The following is a 17,469-nucleotide window of genomic DNA, read 5'->3' on the forward strand; positions in this document are numbered from 1 at the left end:
AAAAATGGACAGAATGAGGCCAAGCATAAGATTCTCAGAGGGCCTCACAGGTCCAAAAAGTCTCTAAATAAAAGGAAATATTCTCTATCTGCATTTCCAAGTGCCATGATGAAGTGTTTTCTGAACAGCTGCAATAACTAAACTATAATCCTCCTAAATGTTGTCTGCATTGAAATCTGAATAATGATATACCTAATAATTAACATACTTAGCACTTTTTCAACACAAAGCTAAAAGAAATCTGTGAAATCAAAATGTGAAGAAGACACCTCTTAAGTCCTATTAATGTTCCAAGTTTGGGAAGGGGGGGCCTGGTAAAGACTGTCAAAGACACTCTTTTCACAAGATTCAAACTTCTGTGAATAAAATTGCTCCCTTCTGGTTTTGGAACTATAAAAGATGTTCTTTCAAAAACAATATTCAGCAGAACATTTCTCTTAAATTAATTAATGGCTTTCTTGCTTTCTCTGTTTGGCATTGATGTATTTGCAGGTCATTTTGAAAATAAAATGCTACAAGAAAATAAATGCAAAGCATTTTAAATTACCAAGAGTCCCACTTAATAAAATAATCTGATTAAATATTTTCTTCCTAAATTCCCAACCAAGTTAGTTTGAAATTAAGAATTTTTTTAAATTCCAGATTATAATGTACTATAAGAAAAATAAGAATAACTTGATTAAAATCAAATTAATAAAATAGGAAAAACAATATGAGTGTGTACCTATCAGGAATAAATGATAACCTATCTTCAGGGAAATGTCTCCTCTGAAGCTACTATACTAATTACAATATAAGGATTTTTGTTACCAGAAATAATGAATATAGAATTTTCAAATGACTTATCGTATTTCCAGATTGATTATTCTGCTACTTTTCAGTGACCAATATAGTCATGAAATACGTTTTTCTTTAATAGGTCTGCAGATGGCTTCAGTTTACTTAACTTTGGCACTTTTTTTGCTTAATCATCAGATTGTTTTCCTAATTTACCCAATCTGCAGACCTTGCAATAATAGCATTTAGTTATTTATTTATTTAAGAGACATCAACTTAGTCACTAATACACACCAGATTGTTCCATTTCCCAAGAGAGTCCTGCTATGGTTAAAATTTGCCAACTATTCAACAGGAGGACTAAAGTAGGACACACCACTTGGACTAGAGTGGAAATTAAGGAAGGCTTTATAGGAAGATGACAACTGCATGGGGTCTCTAAAGGCCTGTAGGAGTCATCCAGTTGAAGAAGGGGACTGAGGGCAAAGTCACAGTGCAAAGGCACAGTGTCCACAGTGGAGCAGGCTTTATGTTCTTGGATTTCAACACAATGTAGTATAGGTGATGCAAATAAAGGAGTTCAAACTTCATCACAGAGGTCAGGCCGTGGACGGCTTACATTTGGCAAATTAGGAAAACAAATTAATCCTGATAGCAACAGGGAGCTGTTGAATTATCTTAAAGGTAATGCTATAATAAGATTTGTTTTGTGCAAATTACTTTCACTGGTGTGGAGAATGGAATCAAGGGGCAAAGATGTAGACTTATAAAGTAGCTGTCTATTTGTCTGTCTCCTCCAGCATACTGTAAACCCCCAAGAGCAAGATGTCATTGTTAAAGTACCTGATGCTAACTTAATGGCCAATAGAGGACATGAATGAAGGCACAGATGAGGGAGTATAGAGAGACTGAATGAAAAATTCTTGGAAAAATCAAGGCAGGAAATTACGCAGACATAAATTCGTTAGTGGCAATAGGAATGGAGAAAGGTGAACAAAAATGAAGGCTATTAATGGGGTAGACTCAACAAACGATATCTTGTTTCATGAAGACTTAGAAACTGGGATGAGACACAGATTAGGAGTGAAGTTGAAGACTTCTGTTTTGTACATTTTGATTTGAAAGTCCCCATAGACTTCAATGTTAAGATCTCCAGCAGACAACAGGATATATCCGGAGCTCCAACAAGAGAGAGGTCAGTGATAGAGGAGTCATCAGTAAATTGGGGATTATAAAAATGGTAGAAGTGAATGAGCTATCTTATACAGAAAGAATTTACAGAGTGAAGACAGTCAAAAGCAATATAGAGACCTCCAAAAAATACCATTTTAAGGGCTGAGTGATGGAAGAGGTACTCACGAAGCTCTGCCTCTAACATACAAAAATAGAGTATAATAGACAACCAAGCCTTGGAATCAGGGACTTCAAGAATCTATAAGGGTAAAAGCACAAATGAATTAATCTAGTGCAATTCCTTCAGGATAGAGAGGTGATATGACTTTTCCAGAGTAATCAACTCTGAGAACTTGCAAAGTAGTAGCCGCTAATAACTATTATCTCAGTTTCTTCCTCTATGCAATTTGGAGGTAAGAAGAAATGAACTCTGATATTCCTTATAGTAGTGGTATTTTATGATTCTAATTAGGTTCCATTGCTTGTTCATTCAGGACAAGTAAACAAACTAAAGAGCAGTCTTCACCTTTTCAAACAACAGGGCCAAGAAAACAAGAAAAATGAGCCTGAAATCTCAGTCTTACTGCCACGCTGAACAAATGGGAAAATACAGCTTGTTCATTTCTACTCAGTGATGCTAATGATTCCATTAAATTGACTTCTTTGAAGGAAAATGACTATTAATAACCTTAATTTCCTCCTAGTCTCTTCCCCCAGGTATCTGACATTTTAAATAAAATATTTTTATAAAATATTAAAAGCAAAGGAATTATATCTATCTTAGGAATCCAATTCCATATTGAGAGACTTTATGAATACCTTCTGTCTGTCCTATCTATAAGCCTACACTGTTGGTTAATCAGATAAATACATAACATTTCTTATTCTATGCATTTCCCAAGAAGCATAATCCATTCCAAAGGAAACTAAAAAAAAAAAAATTAATGTTACTCTAAGGCCCACCACAAATTTTACTGATACCAGCCATGTGACATTGTAGAACATCCCCAATTTCAATTTCGTTTAATCACTGTAGATGCATCTTTATTTTCTTTGTCCACAAAACCAGCCCATAAGCTTTCTACCCTGGACTGACCACTCAACCATGAAAACCTCTGTTCAGAGGGTAAGTGGGTGGGGTCTGCCATTGGTCTTCCCAGAACCATTCACCTACCTTTTCCACCCTCATTGTCCTCTCTCTTGCCCTCTGGCTTCTTGTCCCGGTTCGGCTAATAGAAGGCACCAGCCAGCATTTAGGGGACAGGCAGAGAGTGAGGAAGGTATATATATATATTCCCCTGTGTCTCCCTGGAGGGGTATTACAGGCTGACTGGGTAGCTCTTGCCAGCCTTTCTTGCCCCTTCCTTAGAGTAGGACTAACTCCCCGTTGTTGCTGGGTCTTTCTTTAGCACTCAGCCTGGTTGCATTCCCTATACCTGCCCACATCTTCCAAGGGGTCCCTTTAACAAGCCCTCCTCAAAGGACTTGGCTTACACATGCCATCTGTTCCCCAGCAGGGCCTTGAATGATACAGGTTGAAAGAGTGACCAGGTGGTGCCCTCCACTGTGCTTTCACAGACATTATCAAAGGAAATTGTCTGTAAACTGTGAAACAGTATAACATTTCCATGAGGAAAACCTAGCACAGACTTTTTTGAATATGCAAGGTTTCAATGCCAAGGAAATATGACTGTCCAAGCATATTTCTACAATTCACAGTGTGTTGCAAAAATAAACATGCAGAAGGCATACAATTACAATCTGAATGTCACTGCCAACAGAACCAGAATTTTTCTTAAAAATGAATATCTGGAGAAACAGATGAAAGGACTAAATCGATCTTTGGGAAACAGAAACAGTATTTCATTTTCCTGTCATTTATCTAATCAAAACTCTTAGTGAGTCTAACTGAGTCTCAGTCTTTCAAGGAATGTTGTAAAATTCTGAAATTTTACGAATGATTCATTTCATATTATTGATAACCATTATAGTTATCAAAGTAGTCCCAACTGAAAACAGGAATCACTGACCTAGATTTCCTGTAGTATTTCTTCCAATATCTCTTTAAAAGAAAACATGACGCAGTGGCCAGAAGCAATGGCTCACTCGTATAATACCAACACTTTGGGAGGCTGAGGAGGGCGGATCACTTGAGGTCAGGAGTTCAAGACCAGCGTGGCCAACATGGCGAAACCCCATCTCTACTAAAAATATAAAAATTAGCCAGGTTTGGTAGCACACACCTGTAATCCCAGTTATTCGTGAGGCTGAGGCAGGAGAATCACTTGAACCAGGGAAGTGGAGGCTGCAGTGAGCTGAGATCACACCACTGTACTACAGCATGGGTGACAGTGAGACTCCATGGCAAAAAAAAAAAAAAAAAAAAAAGGAAATATAGCGTAGTTTCTAATTTATATAGTCCTTTACCTACATATCATTTCTAAAAACACATGGACAGGGCAGGCACACTGGCTCACATCTGTAATCCCAACACTTTGGAATGCTTGAGCCTAGGAGTTCAAGACTATCCTAGACAACATAGAGAGACCCTCTCTCTACAAAAAATAAAAATAAAAAAAATAGCCCAGTGTGGTAATGTGCACCTGTGGTCCCAGCTACTTGAGAGGCTGAGGCAGGAAAATTGCTTGAGCACAGGAAGTTGAGGCTGCACTGAGCTCTGATGGCACCACTACACTCTAGCCTGAGTGACAGAGCAAGACCCTGTCTTGAAAATAAAATAAAATAAAAAATTTTAAAAAACAAGAATCATGGACATCAAATTTAGGTATCCATTAAATAAAACTCATTAAATAGCATTATCTCTTCATCTTCTCATTCTTTAAGTAAAAAGTAAAAGAGATTCTTAAATAACTAGTATTTGAAAATGTAAAGCTACAAACACACCTGGATAGGATTTTTTAGCAAAGAAATTAATTTTCCCAGGCCAGTATCAACCTCTGATCTGTGTTGGCTATGGACCACCTCACTTCTCTAACCACAGATTAAAGGATGTGTATGGACACGTCCCTGCTGGGAAGGGTTTAGAGTTTCGCAGCTCATCAAATTGATCAGAAAACAGATTTTTCATCTCTCTGATTCTACAAGATATGTCTTTCTTATAAGGGTTTTTACATTAGCCCCTTAATTGATAAATTTGTTTTGATTAAGAATTGTATTTTCAAGGGATTTTAAGGACATAGTCTGTTTCTAAAACCATTTCCTGGTAGGCCATATACAAGTGAAATCTAACTGAATTAGTAAAGCAGTGTAACAATGTCAGACATGCTGCAATTAGAGGATATGTTCAGCCGCACAATCGGAGGTGCCACAAATTTCATGGAGACCTTTTTTAGAGGCAATTCGACTGTGCTCTGTCAAAATCTGAAGGGTGCATAGGTTTTTGAGAAACAGTTCCATTTCTAGAAATTTAGCTATAAAAAAAAAATTCTCACACAGGTACACAAAGACCTTTGAACAAAGATCTTGAATCTTTCAGTTTGCAATAATGTCAACAGAAAAATGGTTAAAGTACAGCACATCCATATTACCAAATTTTATACAATGTTAGAAATAGCCAGATAACTAACATATTGACATGAAAAGCTCTCCATGATATACAGGTAAGTGGACAAAAGCCAGTCACTCAGAAAAAAATGCATACAATTATACAATATGATCTAGTTTATGTAATAAGAAAATGGCATGTATACCTATATATGTAAAAGTACAGAAAAAAGGAGGGAAAGCAGCATTCTAAACTGTTGTCAATGGCTATATCTGGGAATGGGTGCAGGTGGAAAAGGGTACATTACATTTTGCTTCCATATTTCTCCATCATTGCTTCAATTGGAACATATTAATGTATTATTTCCATCATTTTAAAAACCCAAGGAAAACAAAAAAATTAAAAGAAATCCCAGAGAGGACTTTGGTGATTTGTCCAATAATAGTGACTTGGCAGATATGAGAGAAAGCCATCCCAAAGGAACTGCACTTTCATCATTTGATCCAGCATGGTCTCTCGTTTAAAAACAACAAGGAAAATGAGGGCTGTTAAGTGGACTGCACCTTGAAACACTAGCCTGCAGGAACAGATCTGCATTCTGTATTTCAGGACAAATATAGCTCCTACCAAATAGCAGGGGGGACATCTTGTGACTGGTTAGAGTTCAAATCAGTGAGGCAAGCAAGAGAACCTCTGTGTCACCTATTTCTCTACACCTGGGAGTTCTTATTATTTATTTATTTATTTATTTATTTTTTGAGACAGAGTCTCACTCTGTCACTCAGGCTGAAGTGCAGTGGCGTGATCTCGGCTCACTGCAGCCTCTGCCTCCCAGGTTCGAGCAATTCTCCTGCCTCAGCATCCCAACTAGCTGGGATTACAGGCACCTGCCACCATGCCCAGCTAATTTTTGTATTTTTAGTAGAGACGGGGTTTTGCCATGTTGGCCAGGCTGGTCTCGAACTCCTGACCTCAAGTGATCCACCTGCCTCGGTCTCTCAAAGTGCTGGGATTCCAGGCATGAGCCACCACACCGGCCAGATGTTCTTATTTTAAAGGAGCACCATGAAATAGGAAAAAAAACATGTCCTTCCTCCCTCAACTTTGTATATTTGCCAACAGCTTGGAAATATGGGGTAAAGGGAGAGAATAAGCAAGCAGAAATTCAGAATCTGAAATCTACGCACACTGGAAATAAACGGCCATAACAACCTTTATAAGAAATTTTACAGCCAAAAAAAAAAAAAAATGGCAAAACAAAAACTACTGACATTTTCTAGTACACAGAGTTTCCAGGCACTTACAGTTAACAAAAGGCTCAAAAACGGAGCTCCTGAGTCAATCTACAAACGTGCTTTGTTTGGCCACATCATGGGCTGACGGGTTTGTTTTTCATTTCAATAATTTCCTAACATTTAAAAATGAGAAGACTCCAAATAACTCTGGATTTCATGCTTCTCTTGAAAATGTAGAGACACTGGTAATCCTGAGCCCTAGGCCCACCTGGCAGAAACCTGTCAGACCCAAGTGTTAGCTTCTCCATGGGAAGGGGCCCAATGGGACCCCTGGTGAGCTCAAGCCTCACCACTCCCTAAGGTCTCTGACACCTGGTCAGCCACACTGCGCCTTTCACTTACCTGGCTCTTAGAGCAATCAGAGTAAACCACACCCTGATTGAAACCATGAGGAATTTCACCAGGTAAAAACTGACCTTCCAGAAAATTAAAACAATTTGTTTAGGCTACCACGAAGTAGCATTTAGTAATCTCCCTATCTCAGATTTAGTTTTAGAATTAGATAAGAATGCACAGTTTTATCCTCAACTTCTTATTTCCATATTCACAGCAGGATTGCCAGAAGCTTTTGTCATATCTCAGCCTAATCACTTACATTATCACAAAACTTTTTATGGTAACAAGTCTTTCTGCAGCAGGTACCAGCTTAATGACAGATAATACACAGTATAGTGGTCAGAAGTTGGAGTTCTGATGTCAGCCTACCTGAGTTTCAGTCTCAGTTCTAACTTCAACTCCCTGGGACGATTAACTTAACTTCTCCTAACCTCAGTTTCCCCAAATGTAAACTGGAGATGCTTTTAGGACACACCCAAAAAGGCTGTCAGAAGGATTAAATAAAGTGGCACATTTTAACTGCTCAACAAATGTCTGTTGTTTTGTTCCATTTTGTTGCTGTTATTATAATACTACTTGAAGCAGGGAAGTTGAGTGCTCTCGCAGAAACTCCATGGGAAAATGAGAGTTATGATGACTTCCCCTAAACAGCAGAGACCCCTAATTCTTCCAGTGGAGGCCTTTCTCTCTCCAGGCCTAAATGGCTTTATATATATATATATATATATATATATATATGTATATATTTATATATATATATGTATATATTTATATATATATGTATATATTTATATATATATGTATATATACATACATACACACACACACACACACACACACACACACACACACACATATATATGTTTTAAGCCTAGCTGGAAGACAGATACCCTGGGGACAGCATCTGGCTCAGTGAGTTATATTCTGAAACACCACAATCACAGAATTTTGAAGCTACTAGGACTGAGCTAAGGTTAGGTTCCTCTGTCCAAATGCAGTCACTGGGCTAGGCAAGTCCAAAGGAAGATCTGGTACTATATGGTGGTCCTGTGGGGTGACTGAAACTTTCTGTGCTTGCAGAATGGCAAAGCGAGTCCTTACAAGTTTTATAGGAATTTTCTCAGCCTCCTATGTATGGATAAGGTCAATGCCATCTACCCCTATAAAGGAGAACAAGAAGAGAGCCATAATACTAGTAGTACCATTAGAAGAAGGGGCAGAAGCACTTGTTAAACATGATTTAATTGTTCAGGAGCACAAGAAGGGGCAATGTAACTTAAAATGATGATTTTCCTGGCCCAAGGGTATTCTGTAGCTTGAGGTGGAATTTCCCAATCCTGGGCACACCTAAAGATCCTGGGATCCTTTGAGTAGCTGTGGTAGCAACAGTAACAGTACACTGCATCACTCACAGCGCAGCGCCAAACACTTTTGCCCCATAAGATTATTCTCCTCATTTTTCAGATAGAGCAACTGAGGCTCAGAGTGCATGCCCAGGGTCACACAGCTAAACCAGGTTCATCTGTCAGCATTCAAGCTAAAACAGGGCATCTGTCAGCATTCAAGCTAAAACAGGGCATTTGTTAAGATTCAAGCTAAAACAGGGCATTTGTCAGAAATTCAGTGCCTGATTCTAATGCCTGAAGGTCTCAGCAACCACTGCTCAGCACAAACCCACAGTGAAAACACCCACCAGCCAGCTGCCTCTGGGAGGAAGCATTTCTAGAGCACATGGTCTTCACCTTGTGTGGGTCGTGAATGCCCTTAGCAATATGATAAATCTTATGGACCCTTCTCAGCATGGTATTATTTATTAATTTAATTTATTTATTTATTATAGATAGGGTCTCATTCTGTCACCCAGGCTGGACTCCACTGATGGTATTACAGCTCACTGTAACCTTAAACTCTTGGGCTCAAGAGATCCTCCTGCCTCAGCCTTCCAAGTAGCTAAGATTACAGGCACGTGCCACCAAACTCAGCTAATTTCTTTTATTGGCATTTTTTGTATAAACTGGTGTTATTGTGTTACCTAGGCTGGTCTCAAACTCCTGGCCTCAAGTCATCCTCCCACCTCAGCCTTCCAAAGTGCTGGGATTAGAGGTGTGTGCCAGCATGCCGGGCCAGGCGTAAGATGTTTAAATATATAAAAAGTACAATGGAAATCAATCTCATTGAAATATAATTATCAAAATAACTTTTTAAATGAATATGGAAATAATATATGTGTTTCTCTTCAACCCACTAAATACCAAGATTTAGTAGTAGCTCTAACACCTGTCCCAATTGTCACTTGGAAATAAGTGAATATAAAAATATAATTCATTTGCCAGCTACATTCATGGACCCACCAAACTGCATCCTTAGCCCTTCATGGAGTGTTCCTAAGCACTCCTGTTCTAGAGAAGAAAGGGAGATGACAAATGTAAATCAGGGGTCTGTGGTCTCTTCTCTCTGGATGAGTTGCTTACAATTACTTCCAGTTGCTTTTTTCTTCCTGTTTCTAAGGAAATGGCTACTTCAATTCACTCATGCCTGGGAGCCAAAGACATGCTTTTATTGTTCAGGAGGACAAGAAGGGCAATGTGTCTTAAAGCAATGATTTGCCTGGCCCAAGGGTATTTCCGTAGCTAGAGGTGGAATTTCCCAGCCCTAGGCACACGGAAAGATCATGTGTCCTTTGAGCTGTGAAGGAGACTCCCAGGAAAGGGGAGAAGATAACACTATCTTACGGTCACATGGTGTGTGACATTCTCATTGAAGGTTTTATAAGTAGTGGTTAAGAGAGGTGTTCAGAGAAAAACCTTCTGATTTACATCCCTTTCAACTATTTTGATTTAATAAAGGAAAGGAAAAGTAGACAAAGTTCATGCAGGGAAAATAAAGACTCTGCTGGTCATTCATTCCCTGGAACGTAAGGATCTCCTAGCTGAGATTTGAAAAGTAGAGCATTACTACTTTCATCTCCTCTAGAAACTTGGGTTACACCTTCAGCATAGAAAAGCACCCAAAGGTGTGAGTTTCCACCCAGACTATTCCATCCAGAAAATGGGGTTTGGGAGTGGTTATTGCAATGGAGTGAAGTGGGCTTTGCAAATAAAATTTATTCCAAGGTGATATTTTCAAAGCAAGTTTAATTCCAACCAAGACAATGCAAATGTCACACTCACCCACTCAGTAATACATAAACACCCAGGTCTGCCTCCACTGGCAAGGAAGTAAACTCATTTTTATATTCGGTTAAAGAATCACAGCCTAGAAACATGTAAAACCTTTATATCATTCTAAGGCATAACTAGATAAATAATATCACAATTTGAGAAAGTATTTTTACTTTAAAGGGTGAGGCTTTATCAAAAGCAAAATTATTAAACAGACACTAAGGAATGGAAGAAAGAGCTACACAAGGTTATTCATTTCCCCAATATGATAGGGAAATAGGAAAATATGGAATGGACATCACTGAGAATTAAGCAGTGTCCTTGCAAACACAGTTAACATCTGAAAACCAATAGCAAAACCACAGAAAGTCACTGCTGCCGCCCACCAGCGATGAAAAGCTGTATTTATTTCCCAACAGGCAGATAAGTCTCCCTGACAGACACTAACATGGCCTACCCGTTCATATATTACCAGGTGAAGAGCAACTATTTTAAAAACTTCAATCTGGACATGAAATACCAACTGTGATCATTAAAGTGTCTCCATTAGTCCTTGACCTCATTTTGCATATCAAATGCAGAAGTTCTTGGTTTACGGGGACTCACTGTGGTAGACAGTTTATTAAAAGACCTGGGTCGTTGGTGCTAATCAACATGCTGTTTCACCCTTACTTTATAAGTGATCACACACAATATTTAGTCACAGCCTGCTACCTAATTTTAAGTTTCAAAGAAAATTTATACTTCCCAAAAAATAGCTGAGTTCACTAATAAGTGTGGAGGACATGAGAAATACAAAATCTTTCTTACATTACCTAAGTGCTCATATCCGAAAAGATAAAATTTACTCTCAACATAAGATTTCGAAATAAAAAATCAAACTCAGCTAATTACTGTTTTTTCAACAATCTGCAAAATTTTTTCATTAATTCTGTTATTTGAGTTTGCCAGCTACATCTGAAAAACTGGGGATGCAAATTCAGGCACTAAACTCAGAAGCTAATTTCACTTATATTGTTACATCCTTTCACAAATTAGCACGCCAATGTGATAGCAAGGAAAACAGTACAGCAGCCCTGAAGCTGACTTTCACCTCAATTTTACTTAGAGGGTGGGGTAGCATTTAGTCAGGCAAGCATTTAGTCATCTTTTCAATTCTTAATAAATCAAACCCCAAAATGAATTTAGTGGTATCTTAGGAAAATACCACGTTCATTGGAATTGCCAAATATAACTGTCCCGTGTTGCCAAAGTCAGCAGTATACTCTAATCTAAAGACAGTTGTGTATAATCTTGGGAAAGGCAAACTAGCTGTGCTACAGGAACTGAATGGACTCTGCTGTGCATGAAATACTTCGGAGCTGATACAGGTTTTCAAAATCTATTTCTGCAAAGGCTTTTTGGTAACCTGTTCACCTTTTCAACTATGATATTTCTTTATCTCATAAGGCAAAAACATACCGCCTCAGGATTCCAGGACATATAAGCAGTTTAACATCACTCACATTTTCAGGCATACAAATATAAAACTTCCAACAGAGTATTTTAGAACAAAGCTTTCTGCGTGGGTATGCATTTGCAAAATAAAGGTAGAATTATCCTGACAGATTTAAATGTGCACCCAGTGATCAAATGAAGTCAGAAATTCTGTTTTGACAGTTACTTGTAGAACAGCATTTTCAACAGCGATTAATTCAGAGCTGGGTAGTGATATCATCAAAACTAAATCAAAACTAAGTTTCGATTGTTGAGTGATAGCATAGTTGAAAGGAAGTGTAGTCCATAAGCTAACACATGGTGCCTTTAGATACGTTATAATATGTCACATTCAAAGGGTTACTCGTTCTGGCCGCAAGTCTTATGTTCATAAAAGTGCCAATAAAAATGTTTTGCCATTTCAAAAAGTGATTTTTTATGAAAGCAGCTGTTCTCCAAAGATGGCAATCATTTATTAAACTTCTACGGTTCAAAAGGAGGATGATATGATAGATCAGTATACCAGCTGAAAACCATGCAAAACACAGCATTCTGGATTACATAACACAGATAGTCAGGGATTACACCACATGCCCCTGCTGAGCAAGACTTTTGATCTTCTGTATGATTCTGTAACTTAAGTCACTCAAATTTGAAGAACATAAAATATGAGGGTCTCAGTTCAACCACACATTTCTGAAAATAGCAGTCTTGAAAACAAAACAAGAATAAAGTTAAAATTTTACACACACACACACACACACACACACAATTTTTCTATTCTGAAGAGCATAGTTGTTTAGACACTTTCTTAACCTCCTTGGAGCCTCCCCAGGTAAAGTCACCAGTTGCTTTTCTTGGTCATGTTTACATTATAAATCTGATTTATCTTTAAAGGGGAAATTCAATACCATATTTTTAAATGATATATAGCTGCCTATGTTTGAAAGACATTATTGCCAGCCAAAGAGTTATTAAACAGCTATCTCCACATACTTATAACTTAAATATATAGAATCCTATGTATCACATTTATGAAAAAAAAAATGGTGACCTTTCCTGAAAGTGCTGGCCAAAATTAAATTTCAAATATATGTTTTAGAACAATAGCTAGAATCACTACAGAAGGAAAAAAAAGTTAGAAGAGTAAGATCATCTTTCAGATATATCCATATTTATGGAGACTACAGCGGGCAGTTGTATTTCTCTCTAGGAAAATGATAGTTTTATGACAGTTTTATGTTCTAGATAAAGTTGCACTTAAACACGCTTTGAAATTGGAGAATTCCATATTTCTATACTTCGATTCAGTACCATCTACAAAGTCTACACTCAGAAGTATTGTACTATACAGAGTCTAACTGGTTAAGGCAAAAGCAACTTTAAAATTCTGAAAATAAGGATTTCCTTCATTAGCAGGCTTTTAGGAGGCCCAAACCCTGCCCCCAATGAGTGCTAAGCCTGTCAGTGTTGTTTTAAGTGGAAATGGTCAATCATTTCTATGATTTCTCCAGAAGAGGCAAGAAGATTCACACGCATACACATTTACATGCGTTGCACGGTGCCAACTATTTCCAACCAAAATAATCATATGCACGTCGAGCCGAGCTATTTCTAGCCCAGAAGAGGGTGAACGTCTGGAGAGAGTCTGAGGAAACCCAGCAGACGATGACTACAGGGGAAGGGGGATGGCGTCTGGGTCCCCTGCCTCCGGCGCGCAAAGGGCGCCTCGCACTCGGCACCTGCACTGGGTCCCCGCTGGGCATCCGGGTGCGCGCGCGCGCGTCCCGGACGCACCCACGGAAAGCAAACAAGCCCCGCGGGCCAGGGCGGGCGGGAGCATCCTCGGGCGGGACCCGAAATGCCTTTTCCTACCTGTCACTTTGCCTGGAGCTGCTGCCGGGGATGCGGCGACGGCCGCTGCCTGGAGACCCAGTGTGTACGCGCGTGTGTGCGCGCGCGTGTGTGCGTGTGCGTGTGTGTCTGTGTGTGTGAGATCTTGTTGGCGGTGCAGCTCACTTGCTGCTCCCGGCGCCACCACCCCCTCCCCGCCATAAAGAGCTGCCGCCAAGCCCCCTCCCGGCGAACCCCAGTCCCGCCCTCCCGCCTGCCTCCGCCCCCCCTCTCCGGGCTCCCCGCCTCCCCGCCGCGCGGTCCTTACCTCAGTCGAGGGCGGGGGTCTCCTCTGTGGCTCCCCGGCGAGCCCACGGGGCAATGCCGACCCGCCCGCCCACCGCCGGGCCCTGCGCGTCCCCGGCTCCGGGTCCCGCCGCCCCTCCGCGGCCTGCCGCTCCCTCCTCCCCTGCCCCCGAGCCTCCCTCCTCGTTCTCGCCTCCCGGCTCCAGAGCCCGAGCAGTCGCCTCACAGCCCCAACCTGCCCAGGCTACGGAGCATGCCCAGTGCGGCGCGCCCGGGCTGGGCTGGGGGTGGGCAGGGGCCGGGCCGCCCGCCCGGTGGCCTCGAGTCCGCTTGGAGGGGAGGGGGCGCCAGCTGGGTCGGGGGCGCAGCCTCGTGGGCCGGGGGCCGAGCGACCGAGGCGGGTGAAGGGCAGCGCCGGGAAGAGGTGGGTGGGGCGTCTGGGGAAGCCGGCCCTCGGCGCGCTTCTCTGGGGTCTCCCTGGCGGACCCAGCGGCATGTGCCCGGAGCCCAGAAGTCGGGGGCACACGGGGTGGCGCTGGGCGCAGAACCCGGGAGTCGGGGGCCGGGAGAGCGGCACCCTCCTCGGATGTCAGAACCGCGCCCCGCTGTGGGCCATGCGGAGGGGGGTCAGGACTGGCCAAAACGGGGCCCCCAAAGCCCTTGGCTGGGTGGGGGACGTGCCTATTTGTTTATATTCGGTTTCATAAACACATACAGCGCTTACAATGCGTCCTGCAGTGTTCTGAACGCTTTTTATTCATTTAGTCCCTAAAACAATCTTCCAAAGCAAGTACTACTACCTCTTTTTATTTCGCGGGTCTTACACGTAGCCACAGAGATTAAGTGGTTCCAAAAAGTCTTCCCACAAGTGCAACCTCAGATATGCAAACCCCCCAGACTTTGCTCCCTGGGATGCTGGGGCGCTGCTCCAGCCAGTTCCTGGCTTTTCCCGGCCCTACAACAGCCCCCAGGTGCCTCCGAGTAACACTCACACCCAAGCCCTAATAATGTTCAGTCTCGCACCACCCTTGCTTAGACCCTAACAAAGTGCTCCAGGACTCCGGAGGGCTCCCTCCTCCCCAGGCCACTCCGCCTCCTCCTCCTCCCGGCCGGCAGCCACCAAAACCCGGAGACGTGGCACCTGCGCATTGGGGACTGGGGCCATGCTCGCCGCTGCACTAGGCATGCTCAGCCGCCTGAGCCGGTCCGGCTGGCCAGGAGGAAAGAAAGGGACAGATGGGGCGTGAAGTGTAAGAAATGGAGGGGGAATGTGTGTGCAAACAATAGTCCAGGCTTTGATGGGCAGGGGCAGTTGCAGATGCAAAAGGCTCATTCCCCTGGCGCATCCTGGCCGTTTCTAAGCAAGGCTAAGAGATGGGGGAAGTGACCATCAAAAGTTTAACCAACTGGGCATCCTTAAGCAAGAGGGGGCTGAGGTCCCACTGACCACTCCCCAGATAAACTACTAAGCTGTAATTTTAGCTGAGCCTGGAAAAAAAAAGTTCCTCATTAGCTGAAGCTGTCTGCCTGTGAAGAAGCCAAGAAAAATATTCCGGACCAAGTTTCCCTGCAAGATTGGAAAGGAAGGATCCCAGGGAAGGGCTGGTGGCTTTTCACTGTTAGGGATGTTAAAGATGTGGTGATTTTGAGTGATTCCAGCACGGTAAGGCAGTGATTCTCAAAGTGTAATGGGCACACAGGTTGCCTGGAAATCTTGTTAAAGTCCAGATTTTGATTCAACAGATCAGAGGTGGGATCAGAGATTCTGCATTTCTAACAAGCTCCTACACCATGCTATGTTGCTGTCTTTAGATCAGATTTTTAGTTGCAAGAGGTTAGGGCAGTATTGTAGGCCTGTACTTTATTTTATATGTATAAGAAAACTAAGGTTCAAAAAGGTTATGCAATTTACCCCCAGATCACATGGCCAATAAGTAGTATCACTAGGCTCAAACCCAGTTTTCCAGAGCTACCTGTGTGTGTTCCTATATTCCCTAGGTATCATTCACAGACAGATGAGCTGAAGCAGTCATCTGTGTCTTGACAGGTTTTTGTTTTGTTTTGTTTTGTTTTGTTTTGTTTTGTTTTGTTTTGTTTTGTTTGAGACAGTGTTTTGCTCTTGTTACCCAGGCTGGAGTGCAATGGCACAATCTCGGCTCACTGCAACCTCTACCTCCTGGGTTCAAGTGATTCTCCTGCCTCAACCTCTTGAGCAGCTGGAATTACAGGCGTCCACCACCACGCCCAGCTAGTTTTTTGTATATTTAGTAGAGATGGGGTTTCACCATGTTGCCCAGGCTGGTCTTGAACTCCTGACCTCAGTTGATCCACTCGCCTCAGCCTCCCAAAGTGCTAGGATTACAGGCATGAGCCACTGTGCCTGGTCTGACAGTTTTTAACAATAGAACATAATATTGGTAGATAATGCACCCAAACATACTATATCAGTTAACCCTTGCTGTGTAACAAACCACATGAACACATAGTAGCCTGAAGCAACAATTATTCATCAGCTCACAATTCTGTGAATCAGCAACTAGAACTGGAATCAGCTGAGCAGTGTTGTTCTCCTGGGCCTACTCATGCAGCTGCAGGCATGCAGAGCTTGGAGCCTCATCTGGATGGCAAGGATGACAGGATATTCCCATATGGCTTCTTCGTCTGGTGAGTTCCTAGTTCCCAGCAGCAAAAGAAGGAAAACCCCAATTCAACATAGCATTTTATACCTCTGCTTACTAATGCCCTACTGTCCAAAGCAAGCCACATGGCCATGCCCAGATTCAAAACATGGAGAATTAACTTCAGTTTTGGTAAAAGGAGATGCAAAATAAAGTAGTATTTTGTTTTTAAAATCTACCACACACATCAGATCCATAAAACTAGCCCTCCTGCCTTAGAGTTCAAAGTTATATAGATTAAGCCCTTCATTTTATATATTGGTAAACTAAGTCACAGTAATCTTTTGTTGTTACTGTTAAGTCTTCAATCTAATAATGTGTTTATTAAGGAAGCTCGAATCAGTTAGGTATAAACATTAAATAGTTTTTTTCTCTAAATCCTAAATTCAATCCAAATTCTAAATTCCCTTACCCTACCTTTGATGACATCTTAGACAGTCATTCATTCAACAATTTTTTTTTAGACAGGGTCTCACTCTGTTGCCCAGGCTAGAGTGCAGTGGCATCGTCATGACTCACTGTAACCTCAAACTCAGGGGCTCAAGTGATCCTCCCGCCTCAGCACTCCCAGTAGCTTGGGCTACAAGTGTGCACCACCACACTTGGCTAATTTATTATTATTATTATTATTTTGTAGAGACAAGGTCTCACTATGTTGCCCCAGCTGGTTGTGAACTCCTGGGTTCATGCAGTCCTCTTGCCTCAGCTTCCCAAAGTGTTCAGATTACAGGTTTGAGCCACTGTGCCTGGACCATTGAACAAATCTTTTGAAACCTTCTATGTGCCAGGCACTATTCTTTACCTGGGATACTAAAGTAAGCAAGAGACAAAATTATTGCCCCTGAGAAACTTAGATACTATCGAAGGAGATAGACAATAGCATATTAAAAACATATAACATTGTGCCAGGTGTGGTGGTTCATGCCTGT

General features: G+C 41.7%; 1 long non-coding RNA gene across 2 annotated transcripts in view; it reads right to left on the reverse strand.

Annotated features, from left to right (window-relative positions):
- LOC105719370 (uncharacterized) overlaps positions 1-13,948 on the reverse strand; it is a 147,531-nt gene extending 133,583 nt beyond the window's left edge. The window contains exon 1 of one of the 2 annotated variants that reach the window (XR_010344509.1): positions 13,885-13,948. This is a non-coding gene — a long non-coding RNA (uncharacterized LOC105719370). Of the gene's footprint in view, positions 1-13,598; positions 13,750-13,884 lie in introns of those variants that run through there. The other variant, XR_001107965.1, reaches the window with a different exon arrangement.
- Between the last annotated feature and the right edge of the window lie 3,521 nt (positions 13,949-17,469).

This window comes from Aotus nancymaae, unplaced genomic scaffold (assembly GCF_030222135.1).
Source record: "Aotus nancymaae isolate 86718 unplaced genomic scaffold, 86718_ANA_hifiasm-v0.15.2.pri h1tg000029l, whole genome shotgun sequence".
Lineage (NCBI taxonomy): Eukaryota > Metazoa > Chordata > Mammalia > Primates > Aotidae > Aotus > Aotus nancymaae.